Source organism: Bos indicus x Bos taurus, chromosome 11 (genome assembly GCF_003369695.1).
Source record: "Bos indicus x Bos taurus breed Angus x Brahman F1 hybrid chromosome 11, Bos_hybrid_MaternalHap_v2.0, whole genome shotgun sequence".
Classification (NCBI taxonomy): Eukaryota; Metazoa; Chordata; class Mammalia; order Artiodactyla; family Bovidae; genus Bos; species Bos indicus x Bos taurus.
In genome coordinates this window covers 103,023,080-103,029,506 of record NC_040086.1, presented here as the reverse complement: position 1 = coordinate 103,029,506, position 6,427 = coordinate 103,023,080, and the positions used below count along the sequence as shown (strand labels likewise).

The window sequence follows — 6,427 nt, the reverse complement described above, 5'->3', positions numbered from 1 at the left end:
CTCCGTCCACCGCCTCCGTCCACCGCCTCCGTCCACCGCCTCCGTCCTCCGCCTCCGTCCTCCGCCTCCGTCCACGCCTCCGTCCTCCGCCTCCGTCCACCGCCTCCGTCCACAGCCTCGGTCCACCGCCTCCGTCCTCCGCCTGCGTCCTCCGCCTCTGTCCTCCGCCTCCGTCCACAGCAGTTCTGTGTCCCGTGTGCTCTGGGTGACGTGACTGCAGCTCAGATCCCAACTTTGCCCCCAGGAAAGAGTGGCTGATTCTAGCCCACTTCTGGAGGTGGTAACATTTGTATACAGCCTCCAAGTATGAGCCAGGGGGCGGGCTGGGAGAAAGGAGAGGAGTGGACAATGCAGGCAAAAGGAAGGGTGCCTGCCGGATCGTGAACAGCACTGGCCGTCATGGTGGTGCACCCCTAGTTCACATGTGTCAACAGCACCCTCTTTCAGTCCCCAAACTGCGCAGGTGCTCACCCTGCTTAAACCCCAGGTTGACGAGGTCAAGGAAGGTGACAAACGCACACGGCTTCTAGGCAGTAGCCTGGGTCTTAAAGCAGATGGTCTTTGACTTGGAGCCCTGCCTCCATGGCCCAGAGGTTTGATGGCTCAGCAGTGGGCCCAGGAACCCTCTCCTGCACACCAGGCTACAGAGATAACCAGAGAGGGATTCCACACAGAGGCTTAAGAGGGAGAGGAAGAGAGGGGGGAAAGCCCTAAGCCTTGATCACGACTTTCCTTACAGTCACCCCGTATAAGTCTACACCATGCCTCTTTCACATCCTGCCCAGGGCCGTGAGGTCTCCAATTTGCCCGGGGCAGGTCGCTTTCTGCTGCTTCCAGTGTCTTCAGTGGGGCTGACCACAGGGCTCCTCGAGTCAGCAAAGGGGAAGTCTGGGCTCGAGCTCTTGAGCTCTTTGAACTCAACTTGAGGAGCGCTGACCCTAGGAGAGTCACTGCTTTCCCTTCTGGGCGAGGGTGGGGGTGGGTAGGAACAATGACATCTCCCTGCAGGGTGATTTGTTGGGACTTAAGACTGCAGACTGGTGGCTCAGAAAGTAAAGCATCTGCCTACAATGTGGAAGACCTGGGTTTGATTCCTGGTTCGGGAAGAGCCCCTGGAGAAGGAAATGGCAACCCACTCCAATACTCTTGCCTGGAAAATCCCGTGGACAGAGGAGCCTGGTAGGTCACAGTCTGTGGGGTCGCAAAGAGTCAGACACGACCGAGCGACTAAACTTTCACTTTCAGTGACTGCGGAACACAGTGACCACCAGGAAGAAGGGGACAGAGTGGGGGGGCCCAGGGCTGTTCCACCGCGGGTTCCCTGACTCTGTGTTTGAACAGGCTGGGAGCTTGACTTCTGCAAGGCAAATGTTAGCTTAGCACAGTGGCCACGTCAGATGGGCTGAAAGCTTCCCCGCACCCGCCCAGGGCGCTGACAGCGTGGCTGCTCCCTTGCCAACAAATAGAACCACACTCCTTCCTTCTTCCCAAGCTTCTGGGTCCCACCAGCGTCCAGGGTGCCCTCCCACCCCAGCCAGGCCAAAGCACAGCGGGCAGCGTTGCTGGGAGCTCAGCAGCTGGGTGGGGGACAAGTGGACAAGCCCCACGTGCCACCCCTTCTGCCCTCCATAAGGCCTTGGGGCCAGCCGGACAGGCTGCTGCTCTTCCCTGTGCCAGGCAGGCGGCAGGTGAGTGCCCTGGGTCAGGCTGGCAGCTTCTTCACCTGCCTTTTCTCACTGGGAGAATGACGTTGCCAATGGCAGAATCCTCTCCTCCCTAAGATCCTCTATGACTGCGTCTCAGGGTGGGCACCGGGAAGGGGGAGCGACCACAAAGAGGCACAGGAGAGTGAGGCCCAGCGCCCCAGCCTGCCACTCGGTACCTCGGGGTCGCCCTCATTCAACACAAATATCCACTCGACAATGGTTAGGGAAAACCACACAGAGACCCTAGCTTCCGTCCACAGGGCATCACTGGGCTAATGCCGCTCACTGGAAGGAGAGTTAGGGGCCCTGATGGGGTTTAGGGCGGACAAAAGGGGGTCCGGAGGCTGCGCGGCCACCGCCAGGGAGCGCGGGGGAAGGAAGCGACAGGACAGAGCACGTGTCCGGGAAAGGCGACGGCCGAGCCGGGGTGGGGCGGCTGGGGGCCGCAGGTGCACAGGACGACCCCCCTGAAGCGGGAGCCTGGGTGGCTGTGGACTGGGGGCCAGGGCGTGTCTTTTCCTGCTCCATCGGTACGCAGCGGGAGGGCTTCCAGAGAGCTACAGGTGCGCCGGGACAAGGTTGCGGGGCAGATCTAGAAGCCCCCCGAAGCCGGGGGCGGTAACTAGGCAACCCGCGCGCCGCCGCGAGCCGCGCACGCGCAGCCCACGCGGGCGGCCGGCGCATGCTCGGTGGCCTTCCGCCCGTCTCCCAGGCTTCGGAGTCCAACGGCAGGACGCGAGGAACGCGCCTGCGCCAAGGCGCCCCTCGGGTTCTCGGAGCAGCCCGGTAGCCGATCTCGGCCGGGGTACCTGCTGGCGTCGGTCGTTCAAGACTGAGCCTTTCCTTGGGTCTGCTGGAAGGCTCCCGACTTTTCTCACATCTTCAGGCCAGAAGAGGCCGGGAGAAAGAGCCAGCATAACCCGTGCGACATCCCAGAGCGGTGCTCGCGCGCCGGACTGGGCAGGTGGGCGAGGGGAGGGGCCCCAGGGATGGGCGGTGGAGAACAGGGGCGGGGGCTGAGGGGCGGGGTCATGAGAATGGGGCGGGACTGGACGCGGCAGGAGCGGGGCGTCCCGAGGGCCCCTCCGAGGGGCGTGGCGCGCGCTGACGTCGCTGTCGGACACGTCGGCGGCGTGGAGGCCGTGGCCCCCGGAGCCGGATGTGCCAAGATGGCTGCTGCGGCTGCTGTGTCGGCGCTTGTCGCAACCGCCGAGCAGTCTTCTTCGCGCGGCTCTTGAGGAGCCAGGGCCGGGGGTCGCGGAGCGGCCGGCAGGAGCCGACGGGAGCCTCGGCCTCCCTGCAGCGCGCCGGTGAGTGTCGGGGTTGGGGCGGAGGGAGGTGACCGGACCGGGCCCAGCCCGAAGCGAACGGGAGCGTCTCCGGGGAGCCGCCGGGGGGCTCGGGCGGAGGCGCCGGGGGGCTTGGGCGGGGGCCTGCGGGCCGAGCAGGCCGGGCGACCGCCATGAGTGCTGACGTGGCCCACACCTGCACAGGCTGTCGGGTCAGTTGTGTGAACCCTGGCCGTTGTGGTCTCGGTGTGGGGTTATGTTGGAAAGGCTGGAGGAAAAGCCAGACCTGCCGCTCTTTAGAGAGTAAAAACCTCTCGGGAATTCCTTTCACAGTTTAGCGTGCCCTTTGCTTCGAAGGGTCCGCAGTTTGGTTTCTGCTGAGCCGTGCCGGCGATGAGGTACACTGACATTTGAACCGAGAAACTACAGCATTGTTGCGTCTATTGGTAATCTCGTGGGGAGGTTACCAAGATGTTGCAACCGAGGTCAGGCGCTGTGTTTTATATCAAGGGGCAGAGGTGTGTGCCCACCAACCTGCCCTTTCTGTGATGAAAGTATTATTGTAGAGCGTCTTGGACGTGAGACAGCCACCTAAAATCAGTTTTGCTGTTTTATCTGTAAAGTTTTAAGTAGCTTGGAGGTTGGGTTGCTTATTAGTATTTTGTTCGATGTAGAGGTTAACTGGAAAGGTGTTTCCCGTCCCCGGAAATGGTTAAGAAGCAAACTTGAGTCACAGACAGTTGTTCCTAGGGTGATAACTTGTTCAAGTGTCTGCATCGCCCTTCTTCCCACCGCCCCCCGCCCTCCCCCCGCAAATGCTCTTTCTTAGGGTTCCGGGTGCTCTTGTCTTATAGAGATCCAGCAAGAGGCAAAAAGTCCTTTCTTGTTCTCTGTGACTCATACGCCTTAATAGCAAGTTCCTGCAGTTTAAGTCTCAAAAGTTTTCTTTAGGGTAGCATGTAAATTTTAACATGGTTCCCTCCTGCCTCTGTAAGCATCTTGGCTTAACGTCAGTGTCCTTTGGCTCTTCGTTGCCTTCAGCAGTGTTGAGAAACCCCCTTCCTTTTCCCTAACGTCTGAATGTTTGATTCTGTACTCAGAAGAGCTGGGGTCTGTGCTGTCTTTGTGCCCCGTGTCCCATAGTCTGATAGATACGTCGGGTAGCAGTCGCCTCAGGGGCAGAGCCTGGACTCCCAGGTGCTTCTTGGAGCTCCGGTTGGTTTACCCGCTCGTGCTTGAGGCGGCTGCCCTAGCAGGAGAGACGTGTGCTTTCGTTATCTCAGTTCAGTAGCCAGGAATTTATATTGAAACAGGTTGTGCTTATTTCAGGTAGATCCAAGGCAGCTTAATTGAAGAGCTACAGTTATGAATAATGTATCTTTAGGGAGATCAGCTGGTTTCTTTGAAGCAGTCTGCCATTTTTAAAATTAGATGACCTGAGGCTACAGAATGACTTACTGGACAGAATCAAAGTCCCTATAGTTGAGATAAATGATATGTGCTTGCATTGTTTTTCTGCTGATGAATAGAGAAAAAGATGAAAAGAATAATGTTCAAGGCAGAAGATTGTTCCAAATGAAACGGGTTTATTGTTGAAAAGCTGTTAGTGGTCAGGGGGAGAAGGGGAAGCTACTTTGTAGGGAAGTGATAGAGTCTGCTTATGAAGCGGTCCTTAGGAATTGAGAAAATAATGCTAAGAAAGTTTCTGCACGGAAAATAATTGAGTATAAACGTTTTGTGAAATTTAGATTCAGATAAGATTTCGCTCATAAACAGCTATAGGGATTAGGGCCTCCCAGAATTCACTGTGCATAGAATTTCATAAGATTAAACCCAGAAAGAACTCTGAAACCATCATTTCAGTTGTCTTGCTTTATAGATGAAGGAATCGGGTCACCCCCAGAGCAGCGGTGCGGCTGGGCCATTCAGCTGGCGCCCAGTCCTTTTCTCACAGTGACACTTGAGGAATTAATCCTGTGGGCCTGTGCTCTGTGTTTTGTTTTTTAATATACGCTGTTTAATGTGATTGAGGGTTTCCTGCTGAAGCCTTCCAAGGAGGATGCCATCGCTTTGTAAGTGGTCTTGGGTGCCTCCCTTTCACATGTAAGAGGAAAAGGCTCTGCTCTCCTCTCCTGGGTCCATGTAAAGCTGAGCTGTAAGTGTTCTTAGTTTTAAAATGATAGCTTAGAACCAAAGGAAGTCCCTGATGCAGTTCTTTGTATATTTAATTCCATGAAATCTAAGTGAGTGTCAAAATGCTTGTCTATTAGAAAGGATTCCCTGTTGGCCCGGGAAAAGGCCATGTCCGAGCAGTAACTGTAGCGGATTCATAGGGCAGCTTTTGTTAGTAAATGACTGGATTTAATATGCATTCATTCACTTTTGTCTGTCTTTTGTCCAAGGACAGGAACATTGTACCCTCGCAGAAACATGTGGCTCACAGTGCAGGGCCCTGTGTCGCTTCTCCCTTTGGTGTCGGCTTTTTCTGTGACAGGCTCCCCTTAATCCATTTGTGAGGGTGTCGCTGGGGAGTAGGCTGACACGTGGAAGAGGAATTTGTAAAGAGACGGTACTTGGATTTTTGTCTCAAAAGTGCAGGTTAACTGTTCAAGATTATACTTAGTATGTTTTGTTGAAAACCAGACAACCACAAAAGACGCTGTAAAGAGGATTTCTGCTCCTTTGTTTTCCGTAGAGGGTCTGTGGGCCGTCTGCTTGTCACTGACAAGTTTTGAGTGAACTTGGTTGTTCCGTTTCAGCACTGCTTTACGGTTCCTTGGGATTTTCACTCCAGGCGTAGTCGTTACAACTCCAGTCATCACACGCAGCTCGTTTTGCTGGTGGTGTGCAACCAGTCACAGTGTGGAAACGGAGACATTCTACAGGCTGGGATAAAAGGCGTTTTAGGCGCGTATAATCCAGATGGTTGTTATTTTGCAGCTTGTGTGACTCTGTGTTTTATGACTCTCTTCAGTTAAAACGGAGAAGCAGGTTTTTAACTTTGGTTTTCCTTTCCAAATATAAACTTAACCTGTGTGAAAAGTACGGTATGTGGTCTTAAGAGAGGAGGCGGCCCTTTCCGGACCTGGTGATAATTTATCGGAAAATGTGGAGGCACTGTGTACCTGGTGCCTCGTGTTGGGTTCTGCTTGGTCCCTGCCAGCTTGCTGAGGGCATTGTGGAGGCGGTGAGCATTCCACGTGGGTATGTAGCTCGGTGACATAACTGAATGTCACAGCAGGGCAGTGACTTGTCTGAAGTTGCTTGGCCGGCTCCAGCATGGCCAGCCTTGGCGTCCAGGCTGGTGTCGTCGCTCCGCAGATAGCAGTCCTCCCAGGGGTGGGCGAGGGGTGGGTTATCCCTCAGGACTTACAAGATGCAAAACTGTTTTCTCGTTTTTTTCTTCTTTCTCAATTTTCCTGATTGTAGCCA

The 6,427-nt window shown here is 55.3% G+C and overlaps 1 protein-coding gene across 7 annotated transcripts in view; it reads left to right on the top strand.

Moving 5' to 3' along the window:
- The first annotated feature begins 2,415 nt into the window (after window positions 1-2,415).
- The window catches only part of SEC16A (SEC16 homolog A, endoplasmic reticulum export factor), a 30,293-nt gene continuing 26,281 nt past the window's right edge, over window positions 2,416-6,427 (top strand). For 5 of the 7 annotated variants that reach the window (XR_003513549.1, XR_003513547.1, XM_027556772.1 and 2 more), the window contains exon 1: window positions 2,848-3,016. The gene's annotated coding sequence lies outside the window, so the exon portion shown is untranslated. Of the gene's footprint in view, window positions 2,671-2,846; window positions 3,017-6,427 lie in introns of those variants that run through there. The other 2 variants (XR_003513548.1, XR_003513550.1) reach the window with 2 other exon arrangements.